At 38.6% G+C, this 20,553-nt stretch overlaps 2 protein-coding genes across 10 annotated transcripts in view; one reads left to right on the top strand and one right to left on the bottom strand.

The window, feature by feature from the left end:
• USP8 (ubiquitin specific peptidase 8) overlaps positions 1-5,687 on the bottom strand; it is a 95,676-nt gene extending 89,989 nt beyond the window's left edge. Inside the window, exons 1-2 of one of the 2 annotated variants that reach the window (XM_037021041.2) lie at positions 5,548-5,687; positions 4,927-5,362 (exon numbers count right to left, since the gene is read on the bottom strand). The gene's annotated coding sequence lies outside the window, so the exon portion shown is untranslated. Of the gene's footprint in view, positions 1-4,926; positions 5,363-5,547 lie in introns of those variants that run through there. The other variant, XM_037021042.2, reaches the window with a different exon arrangement.
• GABPB1 (GA binding protein transcription factor subunit beta 1) overlaps positions 5,602-20,553 on the top strand; it is an 87,553-nt gene continuing 72,601 nt past the window's right edge. For all 8 annotated transcript variants that reach the window (XM_037021056.2, XM_037021055.2, XM_073211845.1 and 5 more), the window contains exon 1: positions 5,602-5,762. The gene's annotated coding sequence lies outside the window, so the exon portion shown is untranslated. The remainder of the gene's footprint in view (positions 5,763-20,553) is intronic.

Raw genomic sequence — 20,553 nt, 5'->3', positions numbered from 1 at the left:
AGGTGCTCAGTAAATGATTTTCTCTCCTCCTTCCTTTACTTCTTACCTTCTTGGTCCTCAGTACTTCACTTTTCTCTATTTTCTCCCAATGATCTCATTCACTCCATGGCTTTAACTTAAGTAATTTTCTGTCACCAATTCTGACCTTTTTTCAAAGGACCAAACCTTAGGTTCTATATCTGCTTAATAATTTCACCTTGATGGTCTGCCATGGTCTTAAACTCAACATACATAAGAGTCCTCCAAATCTGCTTTTCCTTCTCTTGTGTTCCTCATTTCATTGGTGCTATTGCTCCTTTGCTCAGGCTCAAAATCTCAATCATCCCAACTCCTTTCCCCTTTCCCATTCCACTTAATCAGCCATTAATAAAAATAAGGCATTTAACAGCTTATATACCTCCAAATGTTGGTTTTATCAAACTCCCCTTCCCTGCCAGGAGAGAAAAATTAAAATAAGGCAAGTTAGGAGAAATGCTCAGGTTATTTATATGCCTAGATTAAAAATGTGGCTACTATTAACCTAAAAACCATATAAGACTTGAATTGGGGGATCTTCATTCCAACTGCCATTCAATTTTCCATTTCTACCTGAAGTTCTGCAGTATTTTTTGCTTCTGTCTCTTTTCCTTCACCATTACCACTCCCAGAATTCAGGCCCATCATATCTTTCACATCTACACTGCATATATAGGAAGATTGGTTCAGTCAGTGAGTTAATAGCTGGTAGTATATGATCCAGCATTGCCTAGGAATTTTTTTCTAACTTGTTAACTTCAGCAAATTTTTAAAATGTGTGATATACATAATACACATACTGAAAATTTGCCCACCCCCAACCCTACAGTCCAATGAATCACAATGTGAACACCCATGCTATCCCACTCCGGTCAAGAAATAAAACACTGCTAGTACTCCAGAAGTCCCCCTGTACCCTAACTCAAAACTAGCCACTCCCTTTCTTTTCTTTACAGTTTTTACACTTAAACTTAAATCCCTAGTCTAGTTTGTTTTTGCCTGTTTTTTAAACTTTGAATTTCCCAAAGTGGCTATACCAATCAATACATTCCTAACAGCAATGTACAGTTTCAAATATTTCAACTCTTGACATTTTCTGTTTTCCATTTTTAGCTATTTTTGTGTGTCTGTGCAGCAGTATCTCATTGTAGTTTTCATTTGCACTTCCCTAGTGATTATAGCAGTTGAACACCTTATTGGCCATTTACATACTCTTTTTTATGAAGTGACCTGTTCAAGTCTCTTAGCCATTTTTCTATTAGGGTGTCTTTCTAAAATTGATTTGTGGGAGTCTATAAATCTAGATAGAAGTAAAGCAGACATATTCCTACTGTAGAAATAAACACATTTGCCAGATGCTGTCAGGATGACACTAACTCCCCTTATTCTGGGCCCAAATTCAATAATGAACCCTCTGGGAGGTAATATAATCAACTTCATTTATTCTTTTTAAAACAACATAGTCACTGTGCCAGGGAATTTGGTAGATACTGGGAATATAATGGCAAAAAAAGTGATTAGGAACAATAGCTTTGGAATGAGACCTGTACTGGAAACCTGTGTCTAACGTTTTGCAGTTTGGTGACTTCAGGCAAGTTATTTAATTTATTTTTGGTTCAGTTTCCTTGTTGGAAAAATGCTGCTAAGAAACCCTATTTTTTAAAAGTGTTGTGAGGATTAAATGAGACAATATATGTAACAGACTGGGCACACTTGGCTGACAAACAGGAACATTCAGTAAGTGGAGGCTATTATATATTTCCATGTAGCCTTACATTTCTAGAGGGAGAAACTGAGCAGATGTCCATTCCTCTCTTAGTCATTATAGTTCTCACTATAAAACTATGAAAAAAAAGGCATTTGGATTTAGATAAGGCTTCTGGGAACGTGGTTCTTCTAACTCCCTTTGTGACTCTACAACAGTGCTTTAAAAATTATCTGTAATAAAAGATCATGGAAACATTTACAAAATATAAATTACTAGAAAATGGAAGAAAAAAAGAAAAGACATGTGCAATACAAACCCAAAACTTTTATCAGATCCAGACATAAAATTAGTGTTAATTGCTATAAAAATATGTACTCTATAAATTCTTACTTTCAATTTCTGCAAATGCCTTGTCTTGGACAAGTACCAGAGTTTGCAGTCAGGCACTGGCCTATGGACTACACTTTTGGTGGCACTGTTTTAGAGCACAGATGAAAATCGGACCTCTGAATCAAGCTGCTGAGGTCAGAGCCTGTAATGTGGGGACTCAAATGAAAAACTGCTCTTGGTCCTGAGTCAGTAGCTGGTCACCTAGTGGCCTTTTTCTAGCCTTAAGCACAACATTGTGTTACTCCCTAGCTCAAAAATCATCCACTGTTCCCGTCTCTAGGGTAAAATCACAATCCTTTACCATGGCATCCAAAGCCTAGGCTGGTTCCACACAACTTTTTTTAGTCTGATTTTCCACTAGACTACACTGGGCAACATAGCAGCAACTAGTCACATTTGGCTATTGAACACTTGAAATGTGGCTAATTTAGGAACTGGAATTTCATCTTAACTTTAAACTAAGAATTTGATAGCGTAATGTAAAAACTGCAAAACTTTTAAGTGTTTGGAATGACTTGGGAATGTGAATCTATTTTTTCAACTATAAATTTTATGTAATCAAGTACTGACATATGCTCTAAGTATAAAATACATGCCAGGTTTCACACATTTAATGAAAAAAAAAAGTAAAATTTTAAAATGCTTATACTGACCACATACATATAAAATGATACTATTTTGGGTTAAATAATTTTAAAAATTAGTTTATTTTACTTTTTTAATGTGGCTACTATAAAATTACATTTAGTGGCTTGTATTATATTTATATTAGTGCTGGCCTAGATAATCATGACATAAACCTAGGAATCACTCTTGATTCCTCCCTTTCCCTCACTCAGGATTCATTAATTAGCAATATAGGTCATGTCTAATTACAAAATATATCTTCAGTCCATCCAATCTATGTCTTTTGCTGCTTGCCATGTTACTCCATTCCTTAAAAACCTTCAATGGCTTCTAGAACACTTACACTTACCAAGGCTGCAGACTTCATCTTCTACCATTCCTTTTTTGCTTTCTAGACTTCAGACACATTGGCCTCCTTGCTAAACCTAACAAACTCTTTCTCACCTTAGGACTTTGCCCTGCCCGTAGCTTATTCCCATTCGGGTCTCAGTTCAAAGAATACCTTTCTCAGTGAGGACATCTCTGACCAACCTCCAAAATTTTGCCTGCTCTCTGCCAGAGAAATGCTTTATCCAAATACCCATTTTTTCTTCATGGAGTATTGTGGAATCTTTCCTCTTCTTTTGTTGAACTTCATGGTCTGTTCCCTCCACTAGGAACAGGAGCAGCAGTCATGATAGTCTTGTTGCTGATTAATCCTTTCAGTGTGTAGAACACAGCCAGTTAAAGATGGGTGTTCTGAAAACAAATGAGTATCTAATTGCCTGCTAGATATAGCTGCTTGGTTGGCTCACAGGCACTTCAAATTCTACACGGTGAAAACAGAATACTCTTCCTTCACTACCATGTATTCTTCCCTGGCTTCTAATCTCAATGAGGACATTACCATCCTAACTGCTCCTCCCAGGGAATTCTCTTTCATCTCTTCTCAGTCACCCCTTTATCCAGTCAACCAAATCACCAACCTCTCACTAACCACTTTGGTCATATTCTTCACACTATTTGCCACTATCAAAACTCTCTTAAAGATGACTGTTTTCTCCAAACTGTGTTACATGCCTCCAATTTTTGCATAATAGTCATGTCTAGAATGCAAATCTAATAATACTTCTACTTAAAAATTTTCAGTGGCTTCTTCTTAGCTTTCAAAAGCTACTTTCTGCACATGGCATTTAAGGCCTTCACGACTAGACCTCTTCAGAAACATTTCTAGACACTCCAGAAACAGCATTATCTTCTTCACCCAACAGTCTCTCCAAAGTTTGCTTCCTAACCTTTTTCCTTACTGCTTCCTCTGGAAGGCCTTTTCCCAATTCCCTTATTAAAGCTAAGTGCTTCTCCAGTCCCATTCCATTGCCCCCTCCCAGGTGAGTAAGGAATTCCTCCTGTATGAGATTTCATAGTAGTCAGCAGTTTACCCTCATTATATGGAAGTTGCTTATTTTCCTGTCTGCATTCTATAGCATATAATCAATGAGAGCAAGGATTCCACAGCAATCATTAGCTGATGCTTATTCAAATGAAGTGCTAAAGAAAACCATACGACATAAAAAAACTGACAAATTTTTATCAAGTGAAGCATCAGAAATAGTAAATAAAAGGAAAAGTTATGGTTCCTATGCCATTTACTATGCTTCTATTTTAGGAAGAATGCTTTAATAAGTTATATCAAGACTTTACAAATCTTTACTACATCAGTATCACAAAGGGTAAATGGAGAATGATTACTTATCTGGGGCCACACAAAATCAGCGGGCAATAAAGATTTCACTTAGGATTGGAAACTCTCCTGGATCAAACTCTTGGCGCTCAGATATTCCCAACTCCTAGACAGACATAGGATGCTAAAAGTTGTGCTGTTAGCAAGCTGGAAAAGCCACGTGGGAAAGTCAGTCCGAGGATTATCTGTTAAAAACTTACCAGTGTGTTGGGTTTCTTAGCAAACCAACACAAGAAAATTAAATTCAAATTCATATGACCTTTACTTTGCAAACATCTCCAAATAAACTTCTGCTCCTTTCTTAATAAAATACAACAAAAATCCTGACATGCCAGCCACGGACAACAGATGTCTACCTCTGACGTGACAGTAATCCAGCTACCAGGATTTCAGCTACCAGTTATTAGGGTCTACAAACTATGAGACCATTGAAATGTTTTTCAAAAAGAAGTCTAAGAATACGTACGTCTTCGTCATGAACCTGACTGCTTAGTTTATGCGAAGTGAAGGGCAGTCGTTGGTTCTTCCCCTTGTACCTTAACAGCAATTCCTGTCCCAGTCCGCCTTGTGGCAGCTAAGGCCACTTTAAGTTAAATCCTAGCCTTCCGACTGCCCTTCCGTCTCCCAGGACTCTACTAGGCAGCTCAGCTAAATCTCGAAGGAGTCCAATTCCCCGTCTCTCAGCGGCCATGTCGGAGAGAGAAGAACGTTACCGCACTTTCGGCTTCCCAACTCCTAGCCCCCGCAGAGAGGCGGGAAGGCTCGGCTGGCAGCCGGGCGGCTCCGTCGCGCACATGGCCGGCCGCAGCTCCCACACCCGTGCCGCGCAGGCGCCAGGCGAGCCGGGACTTGCGGTCGCCGAGAGTGGATCATTCCGCCGCTTTCTTTGTGTGGCTGAAGCTCTAGAAATGGCATATTTCCCGTTCCTCCGTTAAAAACAAAAACCCAGACCCGTTCGTCCCCATACTCCCGCCGGAATGGAGCCGGGGGTGGGTGGGAGAGAGCTCTGCTAACAAGGCAGGGGCGGAAAACCAGGCGAGGGCTGGCGAGGGCCGGTCCGGGAGGGATGCTGGGAGCTTTGACTCACTCGCACACCATGTGTCCCTCCGCGCGCAACACGGGGGACTTTTCGGTGGGGATTTTGGGCGCCGACCAGACGCGGCATTTTCGGAAAATAGCGCCCGGTGCAGCTGAAGCGCTCTGTGTGTAGCGGGGCCGCGTCAGCCCGGCCGCGTACGAGGCGCTTCGGGTGGCCGCACCACCTCCTGCTGCTCCCCGTCGCCGCTCCCGAAGCTTTTCCAGGTCAGTGCGGGTCTGTGTAGGGCCCTGTTACCACCGGATGTGGAAGTTGATCTCTTCGCTGGTAAAAAATAATTCCACTTCCCCCGGAACCCAGATCATCCCCGCGATTTCCTGTTTATTGCATTAAGGCGCCGGGTTTCCGGGGCTCCTGGCCCCGCTTATTCCGCGGGGGTCGGCGGGGTCGGCCTGGGCACCCGCTCCGCCCGCGCCGCCGCCGCGCTTTGTCCGCTGGGCACCCCGCTTCTGGGAGGGGCGGGCAGACATGGAGGCGGCCGCCGCCCCCTCGTAGGCCCCGGTGCGCCGCGGCCTCCCTGCCGCTCCCCGCCGGGCTGGTCCCGAACGATGGCCCTGAGGCGGGGATGGGATTGGGCCGGGGCGGCGGGAGCTCTGCGGGCGGAGGGCGGGAGGTGGAGGGAGGCCGGCGCGGCTCGGCCGGGCCTCGGCGCCGGCCGCCCCGGTAGCCTCCGGCCTCTTTGTCTGGGCGGCCTGACGGCCCCGCCGGGCTCGTCGGAGTGGGGAAAGGGCTGCGGGGACGGCCGGCCCCGGGCGCGCTGTGCTGCGGAGCCGGGCGGAGCTCGAGGCGCAGCTGCAGTGGCCGGCTCGGACAGGGTTAACGGGAGAGCCCAGCTCGTCCCGCGCGGAGCCACCGCGGCGACTGCCTCCGTCGTGGGGACTCGAGTTCCTACGGGGACAAAGCCAGCCGCTCTGGATGCTCGGGACTTTGGCTCTTGGGACCTGGACGGCGGAATCTGCGGGTGCGCGGCTTCGGGAAAGAAGTTACAATTTTGCCAGGTCATTTGGGCCTGGGCACAGTTAATCAGTGTGTATTGAGTGTGTTTCTTTGACGCTGTCCTGCCGTGTTGAATCAGCGTGCTAAGCCTCAGGAGTGCATCGTGAAAACTGAAACCAAAGAATGATATAGGCCTGCTTTGTGTGTGTGTTCCCACTTCAAGCCTGTTTTCAGTACACGTACTCTTGCCTTAAACCCGATTGGACTGTGGCGAGCAGACATGTGTTCAAAGGAGTGGGTAGAGATACTTCTAAAGGGGGCTTGGTAATGTGGAAATATTTTAAGTGCTGTCTTCGGACACTGGTTTATTGTCTCGATTCAGGCAAGTTACTTCCTGAAGTACAAATTTTATGTGAAAAATGTTTTGATGTGGTCAGTAAATGATACGTGCAATTTGCCTTCCAAGAGTTAAAGATGCACTGTAGTTTATTGTGCACAAGTTAGTGACCAGAAATTCTTTTTGTAGATCGTTTGCTTTAAGTCACGCATAGGCCCTCCCAGCTTGGTTTAAATTTCTTATTTCTGACATAACTATCAGCCTTGACACTTCCACCTTTAGGCTCAGACTATGAGTTTAAGGAAACTAAAGACGGTTTTGTATTTTTTTCTTAACTTTTCTTTATTTTTCCCCAAAATAACACAAAAAACCCATTACATATTAGCTTAAGTGAAATATTAGGCAAGAGTGACTTTTTTTTTGCGTTTTTGCTTGTCTTTTAAATGGTTTAATAGGCAGCTATATTTTTGTTTATTTCTGCATTCGATCTGTTGTGGTATCATACCATGTGATCTCTGGAAAACACTGTATGCTCAACGCCTTTATTGTTTTTAATTTTTCCTTTTAAATTGAGAAATGTGTCGTTTTTGTCCTCTCACCATACAAGTCAAGTAAGGATTTTAGGCAAGACACATTCCGAGAACGTGGGTAAGATTGATTCCTATACCTTTTTCTCGGGTTCTTTTTTTCAGCTTGGGATTTAGATGCATAAACAGTATCACGAATAAGGATTGCATAAGCTTCCTATGATCCTGGAGACTCGAACATTTTTAAATATTTTAAATGATTTAACATTTAATGCCACAAGTTATTTTTAATGATGTATACTTTGTGAATTCCGTATTAGATGTGCTTGTGAAAGAAAACGTGTAAATGTAGTTTTCTAAGATAGTAAACTTTCAAAGCACTATAGGAGCTCTGGATTTGAAAGGAGTCCTGCAGTGAAACATTTGGTAAAACAATACATTTGTAATGCATATACGAACCCTTTAGGTTAACTCTCCTAACTTAGAGTTGGAGTTCTCTGTCTCTGAATCAATCTGGGTTTTCTAGATTGGAGACAATTACATTGTAAATGTGAAAATTTAAGGCCATACTTTGGCTTATTGGTTTTGAAATGAAGCTAAATTAATTTCCAGTTGTTTCTGTGAACTCTGGTCTGATTCTGTCTAGTTTTCTACTGTTCCATCAACAGGAAGCATCTGGTCAGTCGTCATGTAATTGTTACAAATGCCAGGTGTATTTGATGTTTGCCTCACAAAAATAAAGATCAGGTTGGATCTTGGTTAATTTCACTGGATTTTTGTTTGTCTTTTGACCCCTCCTTTTCCCTCTCAGAGATGTATTTATAAATAGGCCTCATCTCCTGTAGAATGACTACTTTTTTTGCCTTTGATACTTAGTAAGTTAGAGATAGTAACAGGTAAGGTAATCAAGTTGTAAGGAATTCAGAAGTCATGACATGAAATTTGGAATCATGAATTCATTTAAAAAGTGCAGTGTCCCTTTGCAAGTAGCCTGAATGTGGATGAACTCACGTAGACTCCATCTCTTTGCAAACATTAAAAAACAAACTTAGTTTTCTAACGAGTGTCATTTCTTCCGCCCCACAGCTTTCCAGCTAGTAATCATGTTTCTGTAGCACTGATGTGTCTATCTTGGGACAGCTGTGATTAGTATTATACTTTCCTGAAGATGTTTGTTTCATCATACTCTGTAGAAGGTCAATCTGTTACTATTAGCATCAGGGCCTGTGTGTTTCCTCACAGTGTTGTCAACAGTGCTTTGCACAGCGAAGATGCTTTGGTGCAATCAGCTGTCAGTTCAGTTGTGGGCTAATGCACTTTTGTATGGGCTAAGTATTTCCATGACATGTGTGGAGGCTGAAGCATGAAGTGATTTCTCCATTAAAAGTAAATTCATATGCAGGGCCATAAATCTATTTAGAAATGGAAATCTAAAACTCTTTGGTTCTCTTCCCTTTAGTGGGAATAATTGTAAAGATTGGCAGTTTTGGCCCAAGATGCTAATGCACAGAGAATGTGTAAAAGACTTGATCGTTTTAACTGATTATACATTTAATATGAATCTACACTGTGGTATAATTTTTTAAAAAGTAAATGTCATTTTGAAGTTGGTAGAACATACAGAAAGAGCAAGGTGTTAGCTCCACTTGCTTTGTACTGGTTGTATTCTACCTGGGGTATTGTCAGCTTTTTAGATAGCACTATCACGTTATTGGTGGGACCGTTTACCAATCGGTAACTTTATCAATTCGCAAAATATCAGAATCGTCTGGAGGGCAAAAACACAGAGGCCCAAGTTTAAGTAGGGTAGGATCTGAACCACTATTTCCCCAGGTGATAGACAAGTTTAAAAACCATTGAACATAGGGCATATCCAGACTACCTTAATCATGGGGGAAATGGAAAGGAGGAAATGTTGAAAAATGTGATGTTTGGCCCAAAGAAGAGAAGCTCATCTAAGAAGTGATAGCCGTCTTTAAATATTTGGAAATCAGTCACACACAGATCAGGTTTGATCTAACTAGAGGGAACTCCGATCAATGGGTAGAAATTAAAGGAGGCCTATTTCAACATTCTTTTAAGAAAAATTTCTCCAAACAGTAAAATGTGGGTGGTTTGGGTGGTACATGGCTCTTACAGTGTTCAACTTAAGGATTCTAGGGTAGAGGAACTGATGTGCTGAATGAGTATTTGGGCCAGGTGTCCTTCTTAATTTCCCTACAGACTTAGAGATTTTTTGAAATATGTCCAGGTTTGCAGATACGAAAGCAGGAGATCAAGAGCTAGTTGAGTGAAAAGCTGGTTAGCTTAATTGGATCATAGTGTTCACCTTGGATAAAGAGAAATGAGTATTAAGTGAGAGAGCTATTTGATGAGGTCAGATGAATAGTGTCTGACATAGTTGATAGCTCAGTAAATGTTAGCAATTATTAGTATAGAATCATAGCCCACTAAAACCCTTGGGGGTCTAGTAAGTTTTAGAATTAAGAATTTTTTGGACCTAGGCAAGGTAATAATGTTTGTAACCTTTCAACAGAGACCAGTATGGTATCCCTTTTTTACCCTCATTTTTTAAAATTAAGGTATTATTGATATACACTCTTATTAATGTTTCACATGAAAAACAATGTGGTTCCTACATTCACCCATATTATGAAGTTGCAACCCATACTCCACTGCAGTCACTGTCCATCAGTGTAGTAAGATGCCACAGATTCACTATTTGCATTCTCTGTGCTACACTGTCTTCTTTGTGACTCCCCACACCTTGTGTATGTACTAAATATAATACCTCTCAATCCCCTTTGCCCTCCCACACCCCTCCCCTTTGATAACCAATGGCCCCTTCTTGGAGTCTCTGAGTCTGCTGCTGTTCTGTTCCTTCAGTTTTGCTTTGTTATACTCCACAAATGAGGGAAATCATTTGGCACTTGTCTTTCTCCACCTGGCTTATCTCACTGAGCATAATATCCTTCAGCTCCATCCATATTGTTGCAAATAGTAAGATTTGTTTCTTATAGTTGAATAGTATTCCATTGTGTATATGTACCACATCTTTATCCATTCATCTACTGATGGACACTTAGGTGGCTTCTATATCTTGGCTATTGTAAATAGTGCTGTGATAAGCATAGGGATGCATATGTCTTTTTGAATCTGAGAACTTGTATTCTTTGGGTAAATTCCTAGGAGTGGGATTCCCGGGTCAAATGGTATTTCTATTTTTAGTGTTTTGAGGAAGCTTCATATTGCTCTCCACAATGGTTGAACTAGCTTACCATTCCCACCAGCAGTGTAGGAGGGTTCCCCTTTCTCTGCATCCTCGCCAGCATTTGTTGTTCTTAGTCTTTTCTATGCTGGCCATCCTAAATGATGTGAGGTGGTATCTCATTGTGGTTTTAATTTGCATTTACCTGATAATTAGTGATGTGGAACATGTTTTCATGTGTCTTTGGCCATCTGAATTTTTTCCTTAGAAAAGTGTTCATATCCTCTGCCCATTTTTTAATCCGGTTATTTGCTTTTTGGGTGTTGAGGTGTGTGACTTCTTTATATATTTTGAATGCTAACCCCTTGTTGGATATGTTGCTTACAAATACATTCTCCCCTACTGTAGGATGCCTTTTTCTTCTGCTGATGGTGTCCTTTGCTGTACAGAAGCTTTTTAACTTGCTGTAGTCCCATGAGTTCATTTTTGCTTTTGTTTCCCTTGCTCGAGGAGATGTGTTCAGGAAGAAGTTCCTCATTTTTATATTCAAGAAATTTTTGCCCATGTTGTCTTCTAAGAGTTTTATGGTTTCATGACTTATATTCAGGTCTTGATCCATTTCGGGTTTATTTTTGTGTATGGGGTTAAAGAATAATCCAGTTTCATTCTCTTGCATGTAGCTGTCCAGTTTTGCCAACACCAGTTGTTGAAGAGACTGTCATTTCCCCATTGTATGTCCATGGCCTCTTTATTGTATATTAATTGACCATATATGGTTGGGATTATATCTGGGCCCTCTAGTCTGTTCCATTGGTCTGTTGTTCTGTTCTTGTGCCAGTACCAAATTGTCCCAGCTTTATTCTTCCTTCTCAGGATTGCTTTGTCTATTGAGGGTCTTTTGTGGTTCCATATGAATTTTAGAACTATTTGCTCTAGTTCATTGAAGAATGCTGTTGGTATTTTGATAAGAATTGCATTGAATCTGTAGATTGCTCTAGGCAGGATGGCCATTTTAACTATTAATTCTTCCTATCCATGAACACAGATGTGTTTCCATTTATTGGTATCTTTAATTTCTCTCAGGAATGTCTTATAGTTTTCAGAGTATAGGTCTTTCTACAGTAACCCTTTTCAAATGTTATTTCTGCAGCAAAACATATAAACGTTTACACTACAAGATTATAAATAGCTTCATTTCAGTCTAGGTAAGGTTTTACTCCCAAAAGTTATTTTTGGTTTCAGAGTTTTTATATTTTGGAATTGCAATTAAGGAACCTGTAGAATATTTATTCAATTTTGAGACCTATTTTAATGTTAGAACATATACATTTTCCTGTTATTATATAGATTTATAATCCATGGTAATTTAAAAATTCAAAAGCAAATGAAATGTTCACTCCATTTCCTTTAATTAAAAAATATGCTAAGCCCATATATACTGTTGATTTATTACATAGCATAGAATCTTTTCCAAATGAGCCTTATGAGTTCCTCTAACTAAGTTAGCTTTGTTTCTGTCTCATTGCATTTGAGGAATAAGACATATGTCCTATGGTGGCTTACTACAGCAGTGATTCTTTTAAAGGAGGTGAATGGAGGCTGCCATGGTAACTCTCTTTAACATACCCTCCCATTCTGTGAATGTATTAACTGAGATGGCTATTTACCCCAGGTCATAATATTAATTATAGAACTGGACATTGGAATCAAGTTACTGCCTCTCCTGATACAATTATTGGATATGCAGTGTCTTTGGACTCCTGTACTCGTTTGTGCCTCTAACACCATGTATTCAAACAAGAAAAAAATTCACAGCGTCTTACTCTCTTTCAGCTCCTATAACAAAATACCAGAGACTGGGTAGCTTATAAACAACAGAAACCTATTTCTCATAGTTCTGGAAATGGAAGTCCAAGATCAAGGTGCCAGCATGGTTGGGGCCTGGTAAAGACCCACTTCCAGGTTGCAGAATTCTTTGTTGCCTTACACGGCTGAAGCGACAAGGGAGGTCTCTTGGGTCTGCTGTTAGAAGGGTGTTAGTCTTGTTCATGACCCACCTTTATGACCTAATCACCTCCAAAGGCCCCCACCTTCTAATACCATCACTGTGGGCATTTGGTACTTCATATAAAAATTTGGGGTAGAGGGGAGATATGCAAGTGTTCAGACCATAGCAACAGTATGGGGTATGAGAGAATAACCTAAAAAAATTCCCTTATATCCTACCTGCCTTGCATGACCTCTGATCTGTGTACATGTGATTACTCTACCTATGTTCCTTTACTCATTCCATTCATTAGGGACCCTCAGTTTTTTTCCCTTAATTAGTTCATTCCTGTATGCATTAAATATATTGTGAACTTGACATCAGTCATTTTCATATTTTACTGTGTCCCTGTTGTCAGATCTTTCCACCATCTATTGCCTCTGTTTTTCCTCACAGGTTGTAGAGTATTTGTGGAAGAAGGTGGGTAATTATGAAGATTTCTTGGCCATTATAAATTTGTGCTGAACAATACCAGTGAGCCCTTATTACTTCTTAACAATCATTTATTAATCTCATATTTTTCTTTTGTGTCATACATGTTTTTTCTTCTCTCAAAAGATGATACTGACTTATACTTAATTGAAAAAGAAAATAGAGTATGAGCTTGCACATTTTATTTTCATTGTCACCATGACTGATTTCTATCTTTCCTACTTTGTAAACTGAATGAAAGCAGAATCTTGCTACCACACTTAATTTTTCTTCTAATCGCTTTGATCATTATCTGCAATGGTTGGGTAAAAATCTAAAAGTGATGGAAATTGCTCTTTTTCTTTGTTAGTTTTAGCTAAAGGTCATCATGCTTAAGTCTTAAAGATGCCTGTGATACATGTTTCACCTTTATTTCCTATATCCTTCAGTCATCACAGTTCTTTAGATGACTGGTTTTCAGTTTGTCCTAGGACTCTGCATTGTCTGTTATTTGCCCTTTCTAACTTTAGAGTCTCTTTCCTCCAGTCCATCCTACTTAATGCTGCCAGAATAACTTTCCTAAAACTATTTTGAATCCATTTACTAAACCTAAACAGCCAGAGGAGAGAACATGGGCTTTTGACCTTTGTGTTCTCCATTGTGCCAAGCAATGTCAGTTGAACTTGTGCTGAAATAAACGTTTGAATGGATCACCGTTTGCTCAAAATGTTGAATGACTCCCAGTTGTTTGCAGAATAAAGTCCAAACTCTTACTTTCTGGCTTTCAAACCTTTTCATATTATTTTCTGCTGCTTCAACCTTATTTCTTACTCCTTAACATTATCAAGCTAGTGTTTCCTCTGTAATATACCACGTTCAGGCACAGCTCCATGTGTTCTTCCTCTTCCTTTTCCTTGCTTGTCAAAGCCTATTCAGAAATGTTCGCCCTGTGCCAGGCACTGTTCTAATCTCTGGTAGTGTAGTGATGAACAAAACAGAAGACAAAGTCTGTTTTCTTGGACCTGACATTCAGGGGTAAGAGGAGGGGAGGCACAGTAAATAAATGTCAGGTGGTAATGAGTGCAATTGAAAAGGAATAAAACTCGATAAGGGGATAGAATGGTGGGAGGTGGTTATTATTTTAGGCGGTCAGGAAAAACTTTCTTTGGGTGTCCTGGAATGAGGGAGTAAACCATGCAGTTATCTAAGTGAAGAGCTTTCTAGGCAAAAGAAACATGTCTAAGACCTAACATGGGAACATGTTTGGTTTGTTTGAATAATTACCAGGACTGTTTGGCTAGAGCAGATTTGACAAGGGGGAGTGAAAGATGAGATTAGAGAGGTAGTATGGAGGCAGATTATGCTTCAAATGTTGTCTTCTATCAAAGAAGCCTTCCTTGACTACATCGTTTTGTTGGTTAAAGCTTCTCTGAACCCACAAAACAACTATGCAAGTGGCTTGCAAATTATTTTTTATTGTGACCCACAATAAGAAATGTATTTTACATCATTTACATATTATACCCATCATTGTGTGTGTGTGTGTGTGTGTGTGTGTGTGTGTGTGTGCACATGTGCATGCACATGTGTAACTGCAACGAAGATTTCAGGAAACATGACTGGCCTTTAGTATGTTTGATATATGTGGGTACTTTTTAAATGTTAGCCTTAACTCACTAAATGATTTCAAAGTCAACTAATGGGTCACAACCCACAGTTGAAAAACATTTATGGTATATACCCACTTAAAAAAAGGAAAACCAAAAAATTGAACTACAGACTGCTTTTATTATAATCCACATATTCTTTCGGATCATAAAATATCTTCAGTTAAGGATCATGGCTTCAACTTTTGGGTGCGTAGGTTTTCAGTTTTTACTATAGTGCTAAATAGAGAGGACTTGCAAGAAACTGCTAGATAACTATAATACACATAAGAATAAGGTGAACCCTGCCTGGCTTCCTGAGGCTTATAGGAGAGGAGAGCTTGTAAACAAATGATTTGTAATATGGTAGAATCCACATATTAATTGAAGTAGGTTCAGAGCCTGGTGGGAGAAGAGAGGAATGATTAATTCTTTTTGCTGAGAAGGTCAAGGGGAGCTTGTTGGAGGAGGTAAGTCTGAACTGGGTTTTGGAGAAGGATATGAATGCTTGGTCAGGTAAATTAGGGTAAGGAGAAGACTTCTCAGGCAGAATACATAAAAGGAGTGGTATCATAAGACAGAATAATATGTAGGGGTAATTATAGGTAATTGTATTGTTGGCTTAAAAGTCCAAGGGGAAAGTGGTGAGTTGATGAGGCTGCAGTGAGGCATGGGCCAGATCCTTAAAGATCTAAAATGCACTGGAGTCACCACTTTTTCAATGATTAGGCAATTAGGTGAAAATTCTTTGTAGTCAAAATTACTTGTAGGAAGTTGCCTCATGGGAAGTAGAGATAACACTTAATGAAAGTCCAAGATAGCCAGTTTTTCCTCTCATGATAAAACATAACACTGTTTCCTCAGTGCCCCTTGGAAAGTTGGTCTAGATTTGTGGACAATGTTGTACCAAAAAAAGTCTGTCTTAAAATATTGAACTTTTACCTATTACAGTACGAAGTTTACTCTATAAGAAGCATTTGAGAATTGAGAACTGAGAAAACAGGAGATTAACATTTCAGGCTAATTCTGAGACTTATGTTTATGAAGTACTATTTTTCACTTCAAGTTAAATATTACCATATGGTTAGATGCTACTTAAGTGATTGGAATATGTGATTGTATCTGTGTTTTAGAAACATATTTTGAAAATTTGACCAAATCACAGTTTAAGACTTTATGACTGTTCAAAATATAGAAATTTAAAACAGGAATATTTGCAATATATATAATAAACCAGAAATATACATAATGCACTCCTACAAAGAAACAATGACATAGAAAAAAAAGTAAATAATACAAACAGGCAGTTTCAGAAGAGAAAACATAAGTGGCCAACAAACATTTAGTAAGATAATGTAATCTCAGTAGTAGTTTGAGAGATACATATTAAAATATTTTTTTTACCCATCGTACAGGCAAAAAATTGTAAAACTTGGCAATATTAAGATTGGGTATATTGTGAAGAAATAATAAATATTATAAGCTGTTGTTGGGAGTATGAGTTAGTGTAGCCCATTTGAGTGTTTAAATTGATGTAGGCAGTTTGGTAGTATCTATTAATTTAAAATGCTATTTCCAACAAGTCTGTCCATTTGCTGCACTAGAGGAACCCTTGTATACATGTGTAAGGGGGCATGTATAAGTATATTGTTTGCAGCATTGTTTATAATAGTAAAAAACTGAAAAAATGGACAAACTGGTCATAAGTTGGAAAATGTCTCCAAACTGGTATACTCACACTATGGAATAACATGTAACAATTTTTTTAAGTGAATAAATTACCTATACTATTGTGTGATAAGTTGTAGAGCAGTATATAAAGTATGAAACCAATTATATAAATAAGGAAAGAACTCCAAACATTATTTTTTGGGGGGGACGGTACAGATACATGCAAGCAAATGGAAAGAATATGGTCTGGTAAGATAAATACTGTAGTGATAATAGTGCTTAACTCTTGGGTATTGGGTTTTGGGAGTAGAGATAGGGAAGGATGACCAGAATGAACTTTAGTTGTTTCAGTAATCTTTAGAATTTTTAAGTTAGAATATTATAGTGTATATTTAAAAATTCATTAAGAATCATAATGATCAGTTTGACAATAGGATGGAAAATGGTTGGGGAAGGAGGGAGACCAATTAAAGGGGTACCTCATTAATATAGGCTTGAGAATGCAGTAGCAAAGAGAATGGGGAGAAAAGGACTAACTAAAAAATGACGTGAGGGCAATTTGGCAATATCAAAATTCCAAGTGTATTTACCTTTGTCTCAACAATCCTACTTCAGGGAATTTATCCTTCAGTTATGTGAAGTGAAATGATACATATATCCAGTTATTAAGTGTAGTGTTGTTTATAATAATAGTGTCAATCTGTAATAAACTAAGGCATATTATACTAAGCAATAGCATACTTAAGCAGCTGTACAAAAAAATGAGGAAGCTGTCTATGAACTAATAGGAAAACATCTCCAGGATGTGTTAAGTAAGAAAAGCAAGTACAGAACAGTGTATGTAGTAATGCTGTCTTTTAGTAGTTATAGAAATACTGGAAGGATACGCATGAAACTAGTAAAGGTGCTTACTTGTGGCTGGGAGGAGAATGGGAATAATTGAAATGCTTCCATGAAGACTTTTCAGTGTATACATTTCTGTTTGAATTTTTGAGCTATATGAAAATTTGCCTGTTGAAAAAGAAATGAAAAGAAAAAGAGATGCAAAATAGACCCTATAGGACTTGATTGCTAACTGTATAGAGGTGTGGTTTCTAATTTGGGAGGTAAAGAGGGTGGTAGCATCATCAAGAGGTACAGGAGGAAGATTAGGCTTTGGCATGTTTGTGGGGAGTTCTGGACATGTGAACTGAATTCTTACTGCTTTTCAGAGTTGTGTTTGTGTAATTTATGTGCTTGAGACATGGAACTTGAACTTATCCAAAACATGAATATACAAGTCATCAGTAACAATTTTTATCCTTAGATTATAGACATTTTATATTCTAGGATTATAGAGAACAGCTTTGTAATAATGTTATAATTTTATAAATAGGGATTTTAGTATGCACAGTAGAGTGTAGATAGAAAAATAGACAATGTATATCTGATAAATATATAGCTTATATGAGAAGTAGGAACTTGATTTATTAGTATGGTTCAAATTGAATTACATCTTTTGGTAGCTGAAATTTAAGGAAATTAAGATAGCCTTGAATAAGGAAGGAAGTAATCTTTAGGGCAGATGAGATCATATTGTAATATTTAAAAGAATATTAAAACTGGTTTAGGGAGGTTTACAGTAGAGCATAAAAGTATTTTTTTATAGTACATTTGGGAGTAACTGTATATAAGACAAAGAGATTTAACCTAATAGAGAAAAGGAGTCACAATATGCTGGGTGGGTGCTGCCTAAAACAAGCTCTTGCTATGTAATTTGGGGTTTAAAACTTATTTGAATGAGTTATCCGTAACACTTTTTCCTGATTTCTTTTGGCTACAGTCAAAAAAAAAAAAAGGATAGCACAGATGAAGTATGTACACGTCAGGGTTTGCAAGTGAATTTAGTAGTTCTTTTCTGGGTTTTTGTTAATAAGAATTTGGGTATGGAATAACAATAAAAAGCTGTTAAATAATTATTGCTTGACATCTTACTATGCTGATGGACAGTGACTGTGAAGGGGTATGTGGGGGGGACTTGGTGAAGGGGGGAGCCTTCATGTAACCATAAAATGTCCTTCATGTAATTGTAGATTAATGATACCAAAAACAAAATAATTGCTTGAGATTAAAATTTTTAATCCTTTTAGATATGAAGAGAAGATGTTTTACTGGCTATAGTTTTCTTTTTAAAATCACAAATAATGTTATATATAAAATTCCATAACAATTGGAGGTGGTCTTGGCTAAGTAAGAGTGAAACTGTTCTATTACTTCCAACATATGCTTACCCCTTTACCCACTGCCTTTCTCAGTACTGCAGTCGGCTGAATCTTTGGGAAACACAATTTGAGAAACACTGGGTTGGGCATGGCTACAGTTGGGCTTGGATGGACTCCAACCTCTTGTATATCTTTGATCAGTCCAGTTGAGTGAAAGGATGGTAATAGCACAGTATATAGACGTTAACTTTAATTCAAGAAGCATTTAATTAGTGGTTCTCAATAGGGTGATTTTGCCCTCAGGATGCTCGCCAGTATCTAGAGACATTTTTTGATGTCATAAAATGGGGCCGAGGGTGGTGCTACTGATATCTGAAGACCAGGGGTGTATACAGCAGAAAAAGATTTTCACAGGCAACCTATGTTAGAAGATATATGATAAAATAAGCGTGCTTACTGTATTTATGGAAATAAATGACAAACTTGAATACAGGAAACAGGGAAATATAAGAAGTGGCATTGTAGATTAAAAAACACAAAACAAAAACAGTTTCTGGATATAAAAAATACAAAAACTGAATTAAAAACTTAACAATGCAGTTTGCAGCAGATGGGACACATCCAAAAAGTTACTGAACTAGAGCATAGATCAGACAGAATTATCCAGGTTGTAGCTTAGAGGCAAAAAGATGGAAAATAAAGAAGACAGAGTAAGAGATATGGAGGATAGAATGAGAAGGCTTAATTGGAGTTTCAAGAGAGTAGAGAGAAAATGGGGCATTTCAAGAAATGATGGTTGATATTTTTCAGAACCAATGAAAAATACCAAACCAGGATTCAAAAATCCCAATGAATCCTACTTATGATTAAAATAAATTTACACCCAGACACATCATAATGAAATTTCAGGAAACCAATGGCATAGAGAAAAATTTCAAAAATAACTAGAGAAAAGATCACCATCTGAGGAACAAGAATTAGTCTAACAGATGACTTCTCAACAGCAGCAATGGAAGTCAGAAGATAGTGAAATTATGTCTACAACATGAAATGAAAAATCCTGCTAATCTACAGTTTTATACCCAGTGAAAATAAGGAATTAATGGTGAAATAAAGATACTTCAGACAAAAACAGATTACCAACATCTCACCCATTAAAGATAAGTTAAGCCAAGACTGTTCAATAGAAGTTTCTGTGGTGATGCAAAATACTCTTTATTTGTGCTGTGTAGTATTGTAGTCATAAGCCACAGGGCTATTGAGCCCTTGAAATGTGGCTAGTGTGATCAAAAAACTGAATTTTTAATTAATTCTGTCATCACGGCCAACTACATTATGATTGAGAATTTTGGGGCTCCTTTATCCCCCTCACCCTGCCTACCCACCTCAACCTCTCCCCCATGGTAACCATCAGTCATTTCTCAGTTTCTTTGAGTCTACTGCTGTTTTGTTCATTCTGTTTTGTTTTGTTTTTATATTCTACAAATAAGTGAAATCATACGGTATTTGTCTTTCTCTGCCTGGCTTATTTCACTGAGTATAATACCCTGTAGGCCCATCCATGCTGTTGCAAATGGCAGGATTTCTTTTTTTGTGTGTGGCTGAATAATATTCCGTTGTGTATATATACCACATCTTTATCCATTTCCAACTGTGTAGGAGGGTTCCGTTTTGTCCACATCCTTGCCAACATTTGTTATTTCTTGTCTTTTGGGTAGTGGCCATTCTAACTGATGTGAGGTGATACCTCATTATGTTTTGATTTGCATTTCCCTGATGATTAGTGATGTGAAGCATCTTTTCAGATGCTTGTTGGCCATTTGTGTTTCTTCTTTGGAGAAATGTCCATTCAGGTCCTATGCCCATTTTTTAATCAGGTTATTTGGTTTTTTTGGTGTTGAAGCTTATGAATTCTTTATATACAAAATGACTTTTTTAAGACTTAATTTTTTAGGTTCATGACGAAGAGGTTCATTGAGGAGAAAGTGCAGAGATTTCCCATACACCATCTGC

The sequence above is a fragment of the Manis javanica genome, chromosome 8 (assembly GCF_040802235.1).
Source record: "Manis javanica isolate MJ-LG chromosome 8, MJ_LKY, whole genome shotgun sequence".
NCBI lineage: Eukaryota > Metazoa > Chordata > Mammalia > Pholidota > Manidae > Manis > Manis javanica.
This window is presented reverse-complemented; position numbering and strand designations above follow the sequence as displayed.